Consider the following 18,827-nt stretch of genomic DNA (forward strand, 5'->3'; position numbering starts at 1 on the left):
AGTGAGGAAGGGATCCATTGTGTGGTTTATTTATACCCAATTCCCTCCAGAAAAGGCTTGGGACAAATATAAACATTTCAACATATGTAAACCTATGTTTTAGGTATTAAACAGCAGGAGAGAAAGCAGGGAGTGATCCTGGGGTGCTTGCACAGACCTTGCTCAGCTGTGGAAATCAGCATTAGCATTTGGCTCTATTCCATAAAGCTCCTTCATCACCTTCAGAGCGTATCTCAGAATCTAATAATAATTTAAGTGAGTATTTTTGTCAAACTTTAAAAGCTTGGCATGTTCTGTCCTTTAATATCTTCCTTCAGAAAAGGTAAGCTGCTTAATAAGTATCAATGTTAATGGATGGAATCATTAATCAAGAGGAAGAAAGGTTTTTTTAATAGTCATTTGACTTAATTCATCTCCAAAATATTTTCCTAGAGAGGAATTGGACAATTCAAGTCTTTTTTTGGTCATCAGCATTGATAAGACTTTGGTACTCAGGTAGTAGTGGGATCATTGTAAGAAATTTCCAGCTTCCAGTTCTTTATGTAGTTTGGGTTTTTTTGAATGTTGGTCAAAAACAAGATGTTGCAACTTTGTCAGACATTTTCAGAAATCATTAGGAATAAAAATTCCATTAGCATCCCAAAATACGTATTAGTCCTATAGCAGACACAATGCGTTGCCCACTCCCCATATCCATTTTTCCTTCCCTTTCCCTCCATTCCTTTCCCTGGGCACATGACTACCCAGCTAAAGACCACATTTCCAGCCTCTTTTGCAGCACGAGATGGACACATAACTAAGTCTTGGCCAGTGAGATGTGAGCAGAAGTGGTACGTGTACTTTCTAGGTCATTCCTTTAGCAAAAGAATGTGTCCAGTGTCACTTTTCTTCCCTTCCCATGAGCTAGAAGGTAGGAGTTATGGCAGAAGCTGGAGTAGCCATCTTAGACTGGGAGGTGAAACCACATGCTGAGAATGGCATGGAAACAAGGTAGAAGAAACCTGGCTCTCCTACAAGATAGAATAAGCCTCCAACACTACAGAACCACCATACCAACCCTGAATCATCTACTCAAATTCTTTTATGTAAGAGAAATAAGCTTTGTTAGAGACACCATTATTTTGGCCTTTGGTATACTAGCTAAATCTGTACCCTAACCCATCTTGGTCTCAGCCACACTTCTTCTTACTCCTAGTTACTTTTATTCTCTTCTGGGCTCCATTTCATTTTGCTGGCCAATCTCTGACATTTTGCTATCACGATCCATTGCCAAAGCTATTGCAGATGAGTGGGGAGTACCTGGGCCAGTGGTGCAGGGGTAAAAGAATTTACCAAGACAGTTGTAGATAACAATAGGCAGATTTACTAAAGAAAGTAGGAAAATACATTGCAAGGAGGCAATGGGCAGCCAGCAGAAGAGAATCTGACTGCCAGGAAACAGAGGCTTGCTGGAGATTCTACAGAAGAGTGTTTATGCTGTCTGTTGAAGAGGGCTTTGTGCAGTTCTGGTAATGCCAAGGTTGCAGTGAGCTATAATAGCTTGCAGGTGTCTGGTGATAGTTAGACGCAGGAAGATTGTGAGTTATTTGCTCAGGAGGGCTATGTGTCCTGGACCATGAAGAAAGAAAGGAAGACTTACAGTTTATCTGCTTTCTTTATTTTTATTTATTTATTTATTTATTTTGAGATGGAGCCTCGCTCTGTTGCCCAGGCTGGAATGCAGTGGCACGATCTCGGCTCACTGCAACCTCTACCTCCCAGGTTCAAGCAAATCTCCTGTCTCAGCCTCCCGAGTAGTTGGGATTACAGGCACACACCACGACTCCTGGCTGATTTTTGTATTTTTAGTAGATACGGGGTTTCACCATATTGGCCAGGCTGTTCTTGAACTCCTGACCTCAGGTGATCCATGCACTTTGGCCTCCCAAAGTGCTGGAATTACAGGCGTGAGCCACCACACCCAGCTGTTTATCTGCTTTCTCTCTTTGCTTTCCCTTGGTCCTGCTAGCCTAACTCTGTTTCTCTAATTAGGACTCCACAAAAGCTTCCTCAGTCACTCCCCCTTCCTGCAACTTATATGACTTTCTCATCTGATCACCACTACACACCTCATTCTCAGTTCTCCACCATGGCCTACCTCTAGATAATCCATGATCTCTAACTTCTGCCAAGGATTCATAGATATAAAGCAACAAAAGCTGCCAATATTTCTTTTAACACTTAACACAAGCCAGTTTCTATTCTAAACTAATTATGTATTAATGTAATGTCTAAACTAATTACATCTCATTTTAACCTTTCACCAGCCCTTCGAGGTAAGTAGTTCTACTCCCTCCATTTTGAAGATGAGAAATCTGAGGCACAGACAGGTGAGGGGATGCTCTTCCCACTCATCTTGACAGCGGTTCTACTCCAGAAACTCTGAACAGAGACAAGCAAGATCAGAAAAGTCCATGAGTGAGGCAGGTGAATTGCTTGAGGTAAGGAGTTTGAGAGCAGCCTGTGCAATAACACAACACCATGTTTCCACAGTAAATTTAAAAACTAGCCTGCATGGTGGCCCCACCTGTAGTCCCAGCTACTCAGGAGGCTGAGGTTGGGAGGATCCCCTGAGCCCAGCAGTTTGGAGCTGTGATCACACCACTGCACTTTAGCCTGAATGACCCTGTCTCAAATACAATGAAAGAAGAAAGAGAGAAGGAAGGAAGGAAGGATGAAGGAAGGAAGGAAAGAAGGAAGGGAGGGAGGGAGGGAAGGAAGGGAGAGAGGAAGAAAGAAAAGTCCTTGAGGTCACTGAAGAGTATGAGGGCCAGGCTATCTATGACCAGTGGCAGCTACTGGGTGGTGGAGACAGGCTGAGTAGTTTTAGGGGACTCCTGCATCTCTGGTTCTCAAGAAATGGCACAACTTTTGTTGGGGTTCTGCTCTCTCTGCCTTGCTCCCAAACACACATAATTCCATGGTTGTTTTAAATGGTGTTCTCCCCAATGATTCTTTCAGAATCCTCCAATTCCTATCTTTGGGCTTTCTCCATTTTATTTTTATTTTTATTTTTATCTTTTTTCCTTTGTCAAGCTTTCTGCTTAATTAGAACCATATAATAGCAGAAAGCAACTTACCAAGCCAGACCCCAGAGAGCCCTACAAGTTGGAACTGGGTCTCTCCTCTCAGCGTGGGGACAACTTTGTCTCTTCCCCATCAGGCACATTGACCAGCTGAAAGATATTCAGTATGGTCACAGAGAAGGCAATCTGGAGTAAAAGGTGCGTATTTAAAATGGAAAATTCTTCCTCTCTCATCCTTCCATTTTTCTGCTGAAAATGTCTCTCTCTGTCCCTTGCTCCCTCCTGCAGCTTCAGCAAGGGTGATCACATGTTAATTGAGTTGTAATTCCTCCTCCTGTTAAAGTGAGTAGTTATTTGTTCACAGGAGAGTTTAATGCTGTTGTACTAGGGATGTCACAGATAGTTCTTCCTTCTTTACAGCAGTATGTAGTCCATGCTACATGTCAGCTGCATTGTCATTGTTCTGCCAAATGGATGAAAAGATTGCAGTGGTTATGGTTGATTGGCACTCAGCATCTAGTCCGCCTTCACAGGTAGCATTTCCTGTTTGATTTACAGAAGCGGGTATACTAAACTCCTCATTTCTCAGACTCTCTTGCAGCTAGGTTTCTAAAAGAGAATTAGGTTCTCCCAATTAGATGTGCCTGACCCAAGTGAGACAAAGGCTCTCTTCCTGCAGCTTTGACTATTAAGGATCTACCAGAGAACCAAGCAGCTAAGCTTGTCCTACCTCAGGGTCTTGCTCAGAGCCATCCCTAGAACCAGCAGCAAGCATGGTTGTACAGACATTATGTTTCTCCATAGCAGCCTTCCAGCACTCTGTCACCAGTCTTGTAGGTGTCAGGAGGCAATGATGTGGCGGTGGTGATGGTGGTGGTAGCAGATGCCTGAATCCAGCTATGGCCATGGCCACATGTATTTTTAAATTCATCAGCTTCAGATTTGCCCACCTTGGTAGCAGCTCACCTGTTGGGCCAGTTCTGGTGTGCTGTTCTGAAAGTCATTCTAGGAGGCACAGTCTGAGGTCTGCTGCTTCAGCCCTGGCAAAAATCTTTCAGGCATCTAATTCCTGATACTACATAATCTTTTTGTTTAAAATTGGCATAATGGTTTCTGTTTCCTATACCTGAACTCTTTTAAAATAGGGGGCTTTGGAAGTACAAAGAGCTGAGAGCCATGGAGAAAAATTCTAGCATTTGACTATGGAAAGGGGACAGTCATAGTACCGCTCTTGCTGAAATGCCCATGAAAAGCTAGAAAGGTATGTTTTATGCCTGTATGTATTACAAGTTGGTCAGAGGGCTTAGATTTAAAGCTTGCCCTAGGAAAGTTTCATTCATTTAGTCATTCAACAAACTTTTATTTTCTGCCAGGAACTATACTAGGCACTGTGGCCAAATAAAGAATAAACCATAATCCTTGCTCTTCAGGTGCTTGGAGCAAATATCCAAAGTAAAATTAAAGGCAGCTTGGAAGAAGCATCTTAACCAAAGTTTGGGAATAAGATCAAATTTAGATTAAATTGTGATTGATGACAGTTAAAATTGCCCAATTCTGTAGAGCTATTCCCCTTAAATCCTTTTTGGAGCTGACATGAGTCAGTAGATAAATAGCCTCACCTATGTGTTTCATTGAAATGCTTGTTTCCTGAGCATCTTCCCCGAGTGGAGTGTTTGTTTCATATGCATTAGCAAAGAATTACATTTTTCATTTAAAAAATATCTAGAAATGTTATTCCAAACTAGAACTCAGGTACAACACACATACTGTGGTTTGGAATGTGATATTAAGGTATTTATCACCAGCTCAATGCAGAGCATTACAACTCTGGGAAAAATACAGCATCCTAAATGATGAATTTGCAAAACTAAACTTTTAAGGCAACAACAATAAGGTGTCACTGGCTACTGCTTTATATATACACAAAGGTTTTTGACAATATTGGCCAATTATTAGGTTGGTACAAATGTAATCATGGTTTTTGTCATTAAAAGTAATGGAAGGCCTGGTGCAGTGCCTCATGACTGTAATCCCAGGACTTTGGGAGGCCGAGGTGGGCGGATCACCTGAGGTCAGGAATTCAAGACCAGTCTGGCCAACATGGCGAAACCCCATCTCTACTAAAAAATACAAAAATTAGTCAGATGGTGGCATGGTGGCAGATGCCTGTAATCCCAGCTACTCAGGTGGCTGAGGCAGGGAGAATTGCTGGAACCCAGGAGGCAGAGGTTGCAGTGAGCCGAGGTCACACCACTGCACTCCAGCCTGGGTTACAGTGAGACTCTGTCTTAAACAAACAAACAAACAAAAAGTAATGGGAAAAACCTCAATTACTTCTGCACCCACCTAGTATATTGACTGTTTAACATGTATAAAACAAAAATAGAACTCTTCCTTCATTTTCTTCACCCAAACATTTGTTTCCATAAGAGCAAGGACGTCTTTTATTTTGTTCACTGCTGTATCTCCAGCAACTGAAATAGACTCTTTCGCATAGCTGGGCTCAATGAATATTATTTGAATGTTGAATATATCTTTTTAAAAGATTTTCTGTGCTGGGCACGGTGGCTCATGCCTGTAATCCCAGCACTTTGGGAGGCCAAGGCAGGCAGATCACGAGGTCAGGAGATCGTGATCTAGAGCAGCCTGGCCAACATGGTGAAACTCCATCTCTACTAAAAATACAAAAATTAGCCAGGCATGGTGACAGGTACCTGTAATCCCAGTTACTCAGGAGGCTAAGTCAGGAGAATCGCTTGAACCCGGAGGCAGAGTTTGCAGTGAGTCAAGATTGTGCCATTGCACTCTAGCCTGGGGAACAAGAACAAGACTTCATCTCAAAAAAAAAAAAAAAAAAAAAAGAGATTTTCTGGGCCAAGCACAGTGGCTCATGTCTCTAATCCCAGCATTGTGGGAGGCTGGGGCAGGAGGATTGCTTGAGGCCAGGCATTTGAGACCAGCCTGAGCAATATAGTAAGACCCCCTTCTCTACAAACTTTTTAAAAAAATATTAACCAGGCATGTTGGCATATGCCTGTAGCCCTAGCTACTCAAGAGGCTGAGGCAGGAGGATAGCTTGAGCCCAGTGGTTCAAGGTTATAGTGAGCTATGATTGCACCACTGCATTCCATCCAGGCTGAGTGACATAGTGAGACTCTGTTTCTAAAAAATAATAATAAAAAAAAGATCCGTCTGGCTACTGTGTGAAGGATAGGCTATGGGGTGCAAGATGGCAAGCAAAGTGGCTACAGTAATCCAGGTGGGCAGGTGAGAGATGGTGGTGGCTTAGATTAAGGGTCTTTGGTGGAAGTGATAAGAAGTAGTCTGATTTGGGATCTTCTTAGAATGGAAACCTGTCAAGACCTGCCAATGGATAGGCTATGGAGTGTGAGAAAAAAAAAAAAAAAAAAAGGAATCAAGAGTGACTCCTAAATCTACTGCTAGAGCAATTGGGGGAATCATGGTCCATTTATGGGAACTCTCGGTGCAGGGACAGCCCAGGCAGCAGACTAGGCAAGTGTGTACATGGCCTGGTCAAGGAAGAGCAAGGAGGCTAGTGAGCAGTAAGCCAGAAAAGGCAGGAGCTGAGGTCAGAGAGGTGTTTGGCACAGATCATGAGAATCTTGTCAAGGAAGGTGAAGACAGTTGATGTTGTTCTGAGCGATGGGAAGCTCTTGGAGGTACAAACTACAAGTGTTCTAACACATGATCACATTTGCATTTTTAAAGGATGATTCGGGTTACTTAAGTAGAAAATCAACCACAGAAATGAAGAAATAAAAATGGAGAGACTTTTTAGAGCTATAGCAGGGGAGAGGGTAAGAGACAGTGGTGGCTTGAACCAGGTTGGTGGCTGGGGCGGGGATGAGACCAGTGAGATCATGTCTGCTTCTGAAACATGCCAAGCTCATTCCCTCCTCCTGGACCCTTCCCTGGTTGGTCCTACTAACTAGGCTGCACTTCACTCACTGTTCCATCTCATGCAGGTCTCTCCCCAATTATCATCTCCTCGGAGGTCTTCCCTGAGAAAGATCACCTTTAACACGGTGCCTGGTGCCTCCTCTCTCACTCTGCTTTCTTTGCATTATTTTACTCATATTCTGTATCACCCACTGTTTTTATATTTTATTGATGTATTTTTATCATCAACTTCCCCCACTAAAAGGTCAACTCCATCAGGGCAGAGGCTTTGTTGTACTCACTGCTGCATCACCAGCCTCTAGGTCAGTGTCTGCAAACAGGTATTTGTTGAATATAAACGAAGCACTTAGGTAGGTGCTGGGAAGACTTTCTTTATATGACAAAGGGTTTCGTATGCAAATATTCAGTGTAAACATGACTAAAGGACAGGGAGTATTCAAACTATGTTAAGGAACAAGCCATGTTAGGGAAGTTTCTATATAGGAAATTTTTTTTTTTTTTTGGAGACAGGGTCTCACTCTGTCACCCAGGCTAGAGTGCAGTGGTCCGATCATGGCTCACTGCAGCCTCCACCTCCAGGGCTCAAGTGATCCTCCTGCCTCAGCCTCCTGAGTACTGGGATTATAGGCATGCACCACCACGACCAGCTAATTTTGTTCATTTTTTATAGAGATAATGTCTCACTATGTTGCCCAGGCTGGTCTCAAACTCCTGGCCTCAAACGATTCTCCCAATTTGGTGTCCCAAAGTGCTGGGATTACAGGCATGAGCCACTGGGCCCAGACTACACAGGGGAACTTCTCGTTGACATACAGTCAACAGGTGAGGGGCATAGCAGCAGGCTGATGCTTATGTATGTAAGTACTCTCTTGCACCAAGATACAGGTCTAAATGAAAACATTTACTTATTTTTAATCAAAATGCCTGACTCATCATTTTAAAAATAGAACTTTCGGCCGGGCACAGTGGCTCAAGCCTGTAATCCCAGCACTTTGGGAGGCCGAGACGGGCGGATCACGAGATCAGGAGATCGAGACCATCCTGGCTAAAACGGTGAAACCCCGTCTCTACTAAAAATACAAAAAAAAAAAAAAACTAGCCGGGCGAGGTGGCGGGCGCCTGTAGCCCCAGCTACTCGGGAGGCTGAGGCAGGAGAATGGCGTAAACCCGGGAGGCGGAGCTTGCAGTGAGCTGAGATCCGGCCACTGCACTCCAGCCCGGGTGACAGAGCAAGACTCCGTTTCAAAAAAAAAAAATAGAACTTTCGGGGGGTGTAATTCCTGTTTTTTTTTTTTTTTTTTTTAAAGGTAGCACGTATTCATAATACAGACCTTTACACAAGCATATGCATTGAACAAATACATGTTGTCTTATTATTTTTGAGTGCAGTCTTTTCCCCCTATTTCCTTTTCTTTAGTCAGCCCTAGCCCCATTTCTTCCCACCATAACACCTTGAATACGGAGTATACTTTTCTCTTTTTTATGTAATTCTGTATAGAATATATACCTATACACATACCCGGGGGGAATGCTGTTCATTGCTTTACAATGTGGGATCATTTATACACCTTTTCTCTCCTCATCTCAACACCACCTCATAGAAACTCCTCCAAGCTATCTGGCATACTCTGATTTTCCATGTTCATTGGTTACATACTATTCCATGGCGTGGACATGTAATAATGTGTTCAGCTATTCTCTCTTGGAAGGCAACCCTCTGTTTCCTGGCTTTTGCTCCTTTGAACTATGCCATAACACCCATCTTTGAAATGTACAGTTTCAGAGCAGGAGGTGAAGCTGGATGCTCTTTCATTCAATCCCACAGTTTTACAGTTAAGAGGAAAAAGGATCAGAAAAGTAAAAGAACATGCCCAAGGTCACACAGCTATTTGCTTGGTGCTTTGTAAAAATTTGAATAGCTATTATTTCGCACGCTCTTCACAAGCAGGGCAAGTACTATCATGTCAACCTTAAAAGTGGAGAAACTGAAGTCAAAGAGACCAATTGCTTTGATTTTATTGCCAGTGAGGGCTAAAGCTAGGGCTTAAAGCCAGGACTTCTGATTCCTGCTCCCCTGTAGCTTCTTCCACTCCTACGTTGATGGAAACCATTAACTCAAAACTTCTACAGGGCAGCCTTCTGTTAATATATTCTAGACATCAACTATATACCAAGACTGGAAAAAAAAAAAAGTTTAGTTAAAAGAATGACACAGTGTGGATTTGCCCATAATTCACAGCATACTTTCCTTACCTATTAGAATAAATGATAGTTGAGGTTGCTAAAAACCGTCTTTGAAATCAAACAGATTTAATTGTGAGTGCTGGCTCTGTCACTAACTCTGCAACCTTCAGCGGATTATCCAGCATCCCTAAAACCCAGTTTCCTCATTTATAACCAAGGATATAATTGCACTGCACCTACCTTCTCAGGTATTGTTAGGATTAGATGCCACAGGTGTAAGAGCAGATAGGACAGTGCCTGGCACATAGTAAGCTCTTGATAAAGATTAGCTATTATTTTGGATGCTGTAATTCTTAGGTCTCGCCCAACTGAACCAGCAGATATCTTTGATATCTTTCCTTCTTCACTCTTGCCTAGGACAGGGTAAGTCTTTCTTATCTACAGGTCCAGGGCAGCTCAATATCCTTGCTGGTTACTTTGTTATTTCTTCGTAAGTGTAGGGTTAGAGAGGGGAAGACCTTGAAACAGTTGTCTCTTTTAGCATTGTACATTGGCTAAAGTGGAGGGGAATCTGTCCCCAAAAACGGCAGAATGGGAATATTCTGACCCTTCTGAGCACGCCTGACTGTGTGAGCCATGGAGAATGCAGACATTTTTCAGCAACAGAACATAACTGTCAATGGATGTGTTACAGCTATTTTAGTGCCTTCTTCCCTCCTAGAGAAAAGCCATTTTCAAGCCCGTTGCTTGCAATGCATCAAGTGATGAAATACAGATAACAAATTGTGCATTTGTTTGGCTTCATGCTTATTACACCCCCGGTTCTGGAAAGCATTGCACTTAGCCCCTTAATAATCCCTCTCCTGAGATCAATTACTAGGATTTATCTGGTTCCTCGAGCATAAAAGTGTTTTATTGTTTTTACTTTTGCTCCAAGTGAAGTGTGAGTGGGTAGGCCAGGTTTAAAGGGACTGTCCCAGGCAAGAATGTGAAGCTGCGATCATTGGCCCTGCTTTTACTGTCTACCGGGTCCTCATGACCAGGAAAGGGGGGAATATTTGGAAGCACCTTCCCTGGGGAGGCACCAGGTCCAGATGTCCTCATCTCTAGCTAGTTGCACGTACATAGAACGTAGGCCTGCAGGTGCCTAACAAGGTGGGTGCTACTCCAGGGGAGAGGCTGGAAAGCAGAACCAAGTTACCATCTCAGACCAAATCGTTTTTCCTCTAGAGTTTCACTGTAATCCAAACCAGTTGAACATTTGAGAAGTGGGTACCGTGAAAAGGGGTAATGGAATTAGCTTTCATGTTTTTCCAGGACTCTAAACCATATTTCCTGTCACAACTGTACATTATTAATACAAGGCATCTGTTAGCGCAGAACTGCCTGAAAATGTGCACCCAAAAACCTTACATCTGGTTTCAATAATTTTTTTCTGACATTTGTAGTTGGTGGTGGTGGGGAGTGGGGGGAGGATGGGAAAAAAGGGGGAATTAAAGCAAGATGTTGCCTTTAACCCATCAGAAGCTCCTGTTGGAGCCGAAAGCTGGAGTTCTTAACGTGGTTTCTGCATTAGGTAATATAATTATATTAATTTAGCAGCAAATAGCAAGACTCCAGGCCTGGTGGGTGTGGGTGCCCGCTCGCTTTTATCCTGCCTTCGCTGGCTGCAGCAATTAGCTTCCTCTTGAGAAGGGGATTAGGAGGACCACCCCCCAGCGGCGGGGGTTGGGGGGCTCTCTAGGAGCTGTCAGGTGTCATTCGGCTTACCCAGTCCCCCCACCACTCCCCGCCCCTGCAATTAACTCCCTCTTCTGCTTTGCCAGCCCCTCACCCGCGCAGAGACAAAGAGGCCTGTTCCCGAGGTGTCCGACCTCCTGCCCCCTCGGCGGGCCCCGCCCGGGTTCCTCCAGCAGGAATCGCCCCAGGCGCTGGGAGCCAGAGCAGGCCGGCTCTGACACCCGTCCCAGACTTTCCACGATCAGATTTCAGCTCGACTAACGAAGTGGAAAGAAAGAACGCGCGACTTCCGCGGGCCGGAGCCGCGCGGGGGCCCGGGGGAAACGCAGGCCTGGCCTGGGTGGGAGGCGACGCGAAGAGGCTCCGGGCTCGGCCAGTGTCTGCCCCGGGACTGGGCCCTGGGACTGGGCGGGGCACAGGCGTCCCAGGAGGTGGCGCCCTAACTCGACGCGTATGGGCCACCTGTGCCTCCCACGCCTGCGCTGCCACCCGCCCTGCTCCTCCGTCGCCTCCTCAAAAGTGCCCCGGGTCCTCCGAGGCGGCGTGGTCCGAGATGCTCTGCGGGAGGAACGTCGGCTAAAGCCGGTCCTTGGGTACCCCTGCCTCAGGAGGGGCAGAGCCCGGTTTGTCTTAAGTAGAACACTTGCCAAAAGGGGCTCTTTAGGATTTCGGACTTTTTTTTTTTTCCCCCAAGCAACAGACGTACCTTTCTAGACTCACCAACCTAGAAACACAGGATTTCTGTTTGTTTCATTAATAGACCTTCAAAGACCATCATGTCCCACAGACTCCTCCTTTTCCAGATGAGGGAACTGAAAATCAGAAAGATTTTGCCTTTTGCTCAAGGTCACACAGCTCAAGTTCACTGTGCGACTGGGACTAGAGGGTCCGAATATTCTGCAGCTATATGAAAAAAATAAGTTTGGCTGGAGGGTGGAGGGCATCCAGGTCTGTCCTGGCCAGCCGGCGGAGAGGCTCAGCCCAGGGTTCAGATTTTCCTGGAGCCAGTCCACCAGCGGTCAGGCCACATGTGAGTAATAAAGAATTGAGTGTTGTATACTTTAGGCTGGTCTCCCTCTTCCTGGCCCCCTTCCCCGGACTTAACTTCCTTTTGGAGTCCCTACTGACTTCTGGGTGTCCACCATGGGCCCTGTTGGAAAAATTTCAGCTCCATCCCAGAATAAAAGGAATGAAAACCTGGGGAAAGGAGCCAAGGAGGAAAAGCCACAAATACGCATCTGGCCGCGGCAGAGGAAGCAGATCCAAGAGTCTGCAGAGATGCACCGTGACTGCTGTTTGCAAAGTTTCAGCTGCCAGACACTGGGCTGCCCTCCTGGGTCCCGCTCCTGAGAAATCAGAGCAGGAGAGAGAAGACACATGTTCCCCACCAGATTTTTCCTGCTGCCAAGTCCTTCAAGTTTCTGCAGACCATGGGGAAGAGCAAGAAGTGTGGAGTCAGACAAGAGGTAGCTGGAATTCCAACTCCCCAACCCATTAGATGGGGCCTTGAGTAAGTGACTCAACCTCTGTAAGCCTCAGTTTCTTTGCCTGTTACATGAGGGGAACAATAGGACCATTATGAGGACTTAATATAATGTGTACTATATAAAGCACTTTACACAGTTCTTGTACCTAGGGCTACATTGTAACTTTTGTGGATTTTAGGCATTTTGGCCTTTGTGGCCCCCAGCCCTTCATCAAAAACAAAAATTAAAAAATACAAAAATATTTTATGGCTGCATTTGTATAAAGATGAACATAGTAATATTATGTAGTAAAGCATTTTTTTTTAAATGGAGTCTTGCTCTGTGGCCCAGGCTGGAGTACAGTGGCATGATCTTGGCTCACTGAAACCTCTGCCCACTGGGTTCAAGCGATTCTCCTGCCTCAGCCTCCTGAGAAGCTGGGATTACAGGCACCTGCCACTATGCTGGCTAATTTTTGTATTTTTAGTGGAGACAGTTTTTCACCATGTTGGCCCGGCTGCTCTCAAACTCCTGGCCTCAAGTGATCTACCCGCCTTGGCTTCCCAAAGTGCTGGGATTACAAGCTTGAGCCACCGTGCCCAGCCAGTACTAAAGCATTTTTTAATCTAAAAGTATTATATATTGTTTTGTTTCTACAAAGAAATTACAACATTTCCTTGGGCCCCCAAAAGCCCTGTGGGCCCTCGACACTGTGCCCAATGGATGTCAGCCCTGCTTGTCTCCCAACTCAGGATCTGCTTTTAGGGTAGCCCAAACAAAGACATAGGGGCATGTCTATGATGTGTGAGGAGCCACAGCAAAGAGGCAAACGAGAAGAGTGTAATGAGTGAAGGTGGGGGGAAATTAGAGAGAAATAATTTTCACAAATTCAGCCTCCCCACAATCCTCTCGCCATCACCTGGGGCTGCTGTTGTAGCCTTCCCTGCAGGGTCTGTCAGGACTGTGCTTCCTGTACGTTAGGTCTGCCCTCTGCACCACTGGCCTTCTATCTCCACTCCCTCTGCTCATACCCAGGCAGGTAGGTAGTGTAAAGTCCACCTTCCCCCTATAGGCCCCTCTCAGTAGTTCCTCTTCACAGACAGGCATCTATCCTGCCAGGATTCTAGTCCCTCTTGCCAAGGGGAGATCCCAGGCTCTGGGGCAACACTGCCCTAGCCTCCTGAGGCCCACATGTGGAATATCTGGCCATGCCCTCCCACCCACTTTTCTTCTCAGGGCAGGCCCACCTCTGGGGTACTTTTCAATTGCAGAGAGCCTCAGAAAGAGAGTGGACATGAGAGAAAAGGCGCTGTCCTACATGATATTAGCTTTTCTTCCATCTGAAGTCACAAGGCTGGGTCATGCAGTCGGTCCCTGGGGACACATAGCTTTTAGGATTCACTTCCAGCTACCAGGCAACTGGCAGAGACTAAACAGCTTATGTTTCTAAAGAGGGAGTGACTGGTGTTTATCAAAGACTGATGTGTGGGCTCCAGCGGCCTCCCCAGACGGTGGCTGAGGCCTGTCCTGAGATCTGGGAAAGCAGGAAGTCCCCGGCTGGGCTGGGACTTGCTGGCTTTGCAGGAGCACTGGCAGGATCTAAAGAAAGCATTCCTCACAAATGTCTCCTTCAGAGGCTGGTGGATTCCTTAACAGCTAATTTGTGAGAAGTCGCTACCGTGATGGGAGCTGACCTAGGCCTTCCTCCACCTCCTCCTCGGGGTCGAGACCCCAGGAGAGACCAGCAATGCTTTACTATGGCCGTATTTCCTCCCCGACATCAATGCTTTCTTTAGGAATCATCTCTCCAGTTTAAGCCTTTTCTCAGAAACCAGCTTTTCTCTGACAAGTTTGCAGCTCAAAAGGAACTGGCTCCTCTTACTGTTGAAATCGGGCACATCTGGAAGCAGTAAACTTTTCATCAGGCTGAGGGGGAAGAAAAGATGTCTTGTAGGGGACGGATTCACCTCTGGGACTAATTATTCTTTATATTTCACCCGTCACATTTACCATCTTCGTCAGAGCAAAGAGACAATAAGTGATCTCATTAAATCCCAGAAAGATGCTTCTCCCCTTCAAGGAGAATCTCCTCTCAATACCCTGTCCTCTGACAAGGGCCATGTCACTGAGGTTGGCACCGGGGCCTGGGAATCAGGGATGGGTGGGGCAGAGGTGCTTCCAAATGCTTTTCCTCGTTTGAATACAGTGTCTGTGTTTTCTATTGCTGGAAATATCCTTATGGGTCTGAAATCAAAGTCTTCCCTGGCCAGATTTTCCCCAGACGTAGGCTCCCTTTGGAAAGATAGAAATGACAGGGGATTGGTTGTGGGGTTAAAAAAATCATTTTGGGGGAATTCTGAACCAGCTCTTCTCCTCCTTTCTTCCTATCAAAACCTCATCCTGTGGCCGATTGCATTGGCTCACACCTGTAATCCCAGCAATTTTGGAGGCTAAGGCAGGAGGATTGCTTGAGCTCAGGATTTCAGGACTAGCCTGGGCAACATGGTTAAACCCTGTCTTTCCAAAAAATACAAAAATTAGCCAGGCATGGTGACACATGCCTGTAGTCTGAGCTACTTGGGAGGCTGAAGTGGGAGGATTGCTTGAGCCTGGGAGGTTGAGGCTGCAGTGAACTGAGATTGTGTCACTGCACTCCAGACTGAGTGACAGAGTGAGACCCTGTCTCAAAAACAAACAAATGAAACATCCTGGTAAAAAGATCAGAGAAGACACTGAGTCAGATTCTTCCAGAGCTGGGTGACAGTTGTGTGAAACCCCTATTAACCCCAGTGAGTAAGGCACCAAGTTCAAGAGGCTGAAGATGAGGCCCAGAGTCAGCAAATGAGACACGGGGTTTTATTAGAGGCTTCCATACAGAGGAGCATCAGGATGGACAACATAATCGGGTGGCCTAGTGGCAGTGGGCTGGGCAGGAAAACTGCAATGGCCTCCAAATTTCATGCAGTTTGTATAGCATTTTCACTTAACACCCTCCCCCTAACAACTTTCACCCAGCAGACTTCATTTTGCCCCAAAATTCAGGGCCTCAATCCCCTGTACCACTGGTGTTCCACAGGATGGGCCGGGGATGCAGATGTTCTGCCTAGACAAGGAATGAATCTCCTGGTTGGCTACTCCCAGATTCCCTAGCTCAGAACACACATTCTGGTGCATCTGCCATACAGGGTCATTCCGAGGGTTTGCTAAACTTAATGCTGACAGGTGCGTTTACCCTACAATGACCCTCCACAAAGCCATCGCTGTGATACCAGGGTTCAGGAGTTGTTGTCACTTCCTTTCCCAATCACATAAATGAGCAGCTCAGACAGGGCCCCAGCATCCGATTGATTGTCTTCCCAATCCACACCTTTTTAACCCTTCAAACAGATACCACTCAAGTCAAGGAGATGAGTGTAGGATAAGACATTCTCTCCCTCTGCACTCTTGTCAGATGTTGGCCTGAGGTGGCCCAGAAGGATCACAACCCCATCTTCTGAAGGGTGCCTGGTGTCTTTCAGGTCTTCCTTACATAAAATGTGCTTGACAAAATTAGCATTAGTTGAAAGCTCCTTCAAAAGTACACAGTCTCCTCACCCTTTCCTGCCCCGCATCCCAGGCATGTTTAACAAGACCTCCAGGTGATTTGTATGAATGCTCTAGAATGAGAAGTTGAGTTCCAGATCAGTAGTTCTCAGTAATTGGCTTGGCTCGGAATCACCAGCACGGGTTGTTAAAATGTTGACTGCAGGACCCTACCCCAGAGTTTCTGATTCCAAAGGTCTGGCATGGCTGAGAATGTACATTTTTAATAAGTTCCCATGTGGTGCAGGTTGTGCTGATCCAGGGACAACACCAACGTGGTTCCCAAGCCTAATTGCGTAACACTTAAGGAATTCTGTTTAAAAATACAGATTCCTGGGCTCTACTTAAGAAATTCAGATTCGAAGGTCTTATAATCTAATAACAGGGTTGTTACAACAAAGTACATTTGTATAGCACTTTACAGTTTACAAAATGCTTTTGTCAGAGGCTTTTGAACCAGAGCAACTCCATCTTGAATAGGAGCTGGGTAAAATGAGGCTGAGATCTACTCAGCTGCCTTCCCAGAGAGTTAAGGCATTCTAAGTCACAGGATGAGATAGGAGGTAAGCACAAGATATAGGTCATAGAGACTTTGTTGATAAAACAGGCTGCAGTAAAGAAGCCAGTTAAAACCCACCAAAACCAAGATGGTGACAAGAGTGACCTCTGGTTGTCCTCACTGCTACACTCCCACCAGCGCCATGACATTTTACAAATGCCATGGCAATGTCAGGAAGTTATCCTATAGGGTCTAAAAAGGGGAGGCATGACTAATTCACCCCTTGTTTGTCGTATAATCAAGAAATAACCATAAAATGTGCAACCAGCAGCTCTCAGGGCTGCTCTGCCTGTGGAGTAGCCACTCTTTTATTCCTTTCCTTTACTAATAAACTTGCTTTCACTTTGCTCTATGGACTTACCTCAAATTCTTTCTTGCACGAGTTCCAAGAACCGTTTCTTGGGGTCTGGACCAGGACCCCTTTCCGGTAATGAAATGAGAGAGTTCCCTGACCTCTTTGCAGGATGTGCAACGGGGGTGTGGCTCCTTTATTTGCGCCACCCCCCCCCCCCCCCCCCAACAAACACACAAATCCCTTAAGGTAGCGGGAGCATGCAGGTGAGCAGGTGCAGGAGCTGGGGTGAGTGCTTTTGGGCTCCAGCCCCACAGCAGTGTCTAGGGGTGTTACAATGCTCTTTTAACCCTGCCGTATGGGGATGGCTTTACTGTTAAACAGCTGAGTGAAGAGTCAGTATGAAAACCTTTTTGGGTTCCTGCATCCAGTGCATCCCGAATTCTTGTCCAGTGTCCAGGAAGAATCAGGTCACACAGACTTGAAGGATGGTGAATGCAGGGATTTTATTGAGTGATGGAGGTAGTACTCAGTGAGACGGGGAGCTGGGGAGGGGATGGAGTGGGAAGATGATCTTCCCCTGGAGTTCAGGCATCCTGCAGCCAGTCTCCTCTGCAACTGCTCCCAGCTGAGCTCTTGACCTTCAGACGCTTTGTCTGTTCTCCCCTTCTCTGCCATGCTACTCTGCTGCTCTTCTGCTTGTGGAGCCTGGCGTTTGAGGATTTTATGGGTACAGAATTGGGGTATGGTGGGCCATGGTGGTTTTGGCAAACACTTGGGCAGGAAAACAAGGATAACTGTTCTCATTTAGGGCCATGGTTTCCAGGCTTGAGGGTGGGGCCTTTGCTAGGGAACCACTCTCTGCTACCCAGTATTTCCCTGCCTCCTGTCTGTATCAGTAACACTTTTATAAGCAATATTCCATTTACTCTTTGGAGTGAAGAATCTTCTTACAAACAAGGAGGAAGCTCAGGCTCTGAGAGGTTAAGCAATTTATCTAATATTTCTTAGTGAGTAAGCCAAGATTTGAACCCAAGAATTCCAAAGCCACAACCTAAACTTTTCCATCTCATCATAGCCTGTTACAAAATCATTGTAAAGATTGAGTCCATTTCAAGTATTTTTAGTTTCGTGATCACATTTGAGTTAACTGTTCACAGGGTTTTTCAGAGGCAGTTTTATGGTTTTGTGGAAACTGGTTAATGAACAGATAGGACTGTTTTGTACAGAGCAACATCTATTCCCATGCTGGTAATATCCTTGGGTACTTAGAAGCATGCCAAATAGATTGAACATGACTTCTCTGGTCTTAACTACCCTTCCAATTCTCCTTTTTTAAAAACAGTTTAAAAAAAATAATAAAAAGACCCAACCCTTTCTTCAAAGGTCAAACTGATCAAGTTTTGATTTAGCTGAGCCTGAATCGATGAGTTTACTGAGTGTACAGACTCCCAGTCCACATCACTGCCATAATGCCCAACTAAGCTTTTTCAGTCAAAGAAAAGGCATCTGCTTGCATTGTAAGTACTAGTTGTTGATGACCAAAAAAAAAAAAAAAACCATTGTATGCCTCAGGCCATATCTATGAAAAAAAAAAAAAAAAAAAAATCTTCCCAGAATCTGTCCTCAGATCCTTTTTAAATGCAAGTTGAGACGAGAGGTTTCCAAGCTGCCTGGGACAATGCCCTGGAGCTGTGGGTGTGGGAGTGGGTGCGGCTTGTCATCTGGCAGCTTTTGAAAGTTGTCAAAAAAAGGCCATTTTGAAATAAGTGCTCCAGTTACCTACAAGAGGGCAGCGCCTAGGTCAGAAATGTCCAGCGGTCTCCTTGAAAAAAGAAAAGGGGAGAAAACAACCTTCCTAGCTGGGAAGCAGAGCTGATATTCTCCCATTGCATGAACCCCTTTCCCAGAGGTGTTTCTGGGAGCACCGAGATCAAATTACAAAACCATTTTCTGCCTCACATTACTCAGTTTTCTTTCTTTCTTTCTTTCTTTCTTTCTTTCTTTCTTTCTTTCTT

The sequence above is a fragment of the Piliocolobus tephrosceles genome, chromosome 1 (genome assembly GCF_002776525.5).
Source record: "Piliocolobus tephrosceles isolate RC106 chromosome 1, ASM277652v3, whole genome shotgun sequence".
In the NCBI taxonomy this organism is placed as follows: domain Eukaryota; kingdom Metazoa; phylum Chordata; class Mammalia; order Primates; family Cercopithecidae; genus Piliocolobus; species Piliocolobus tephrosceles.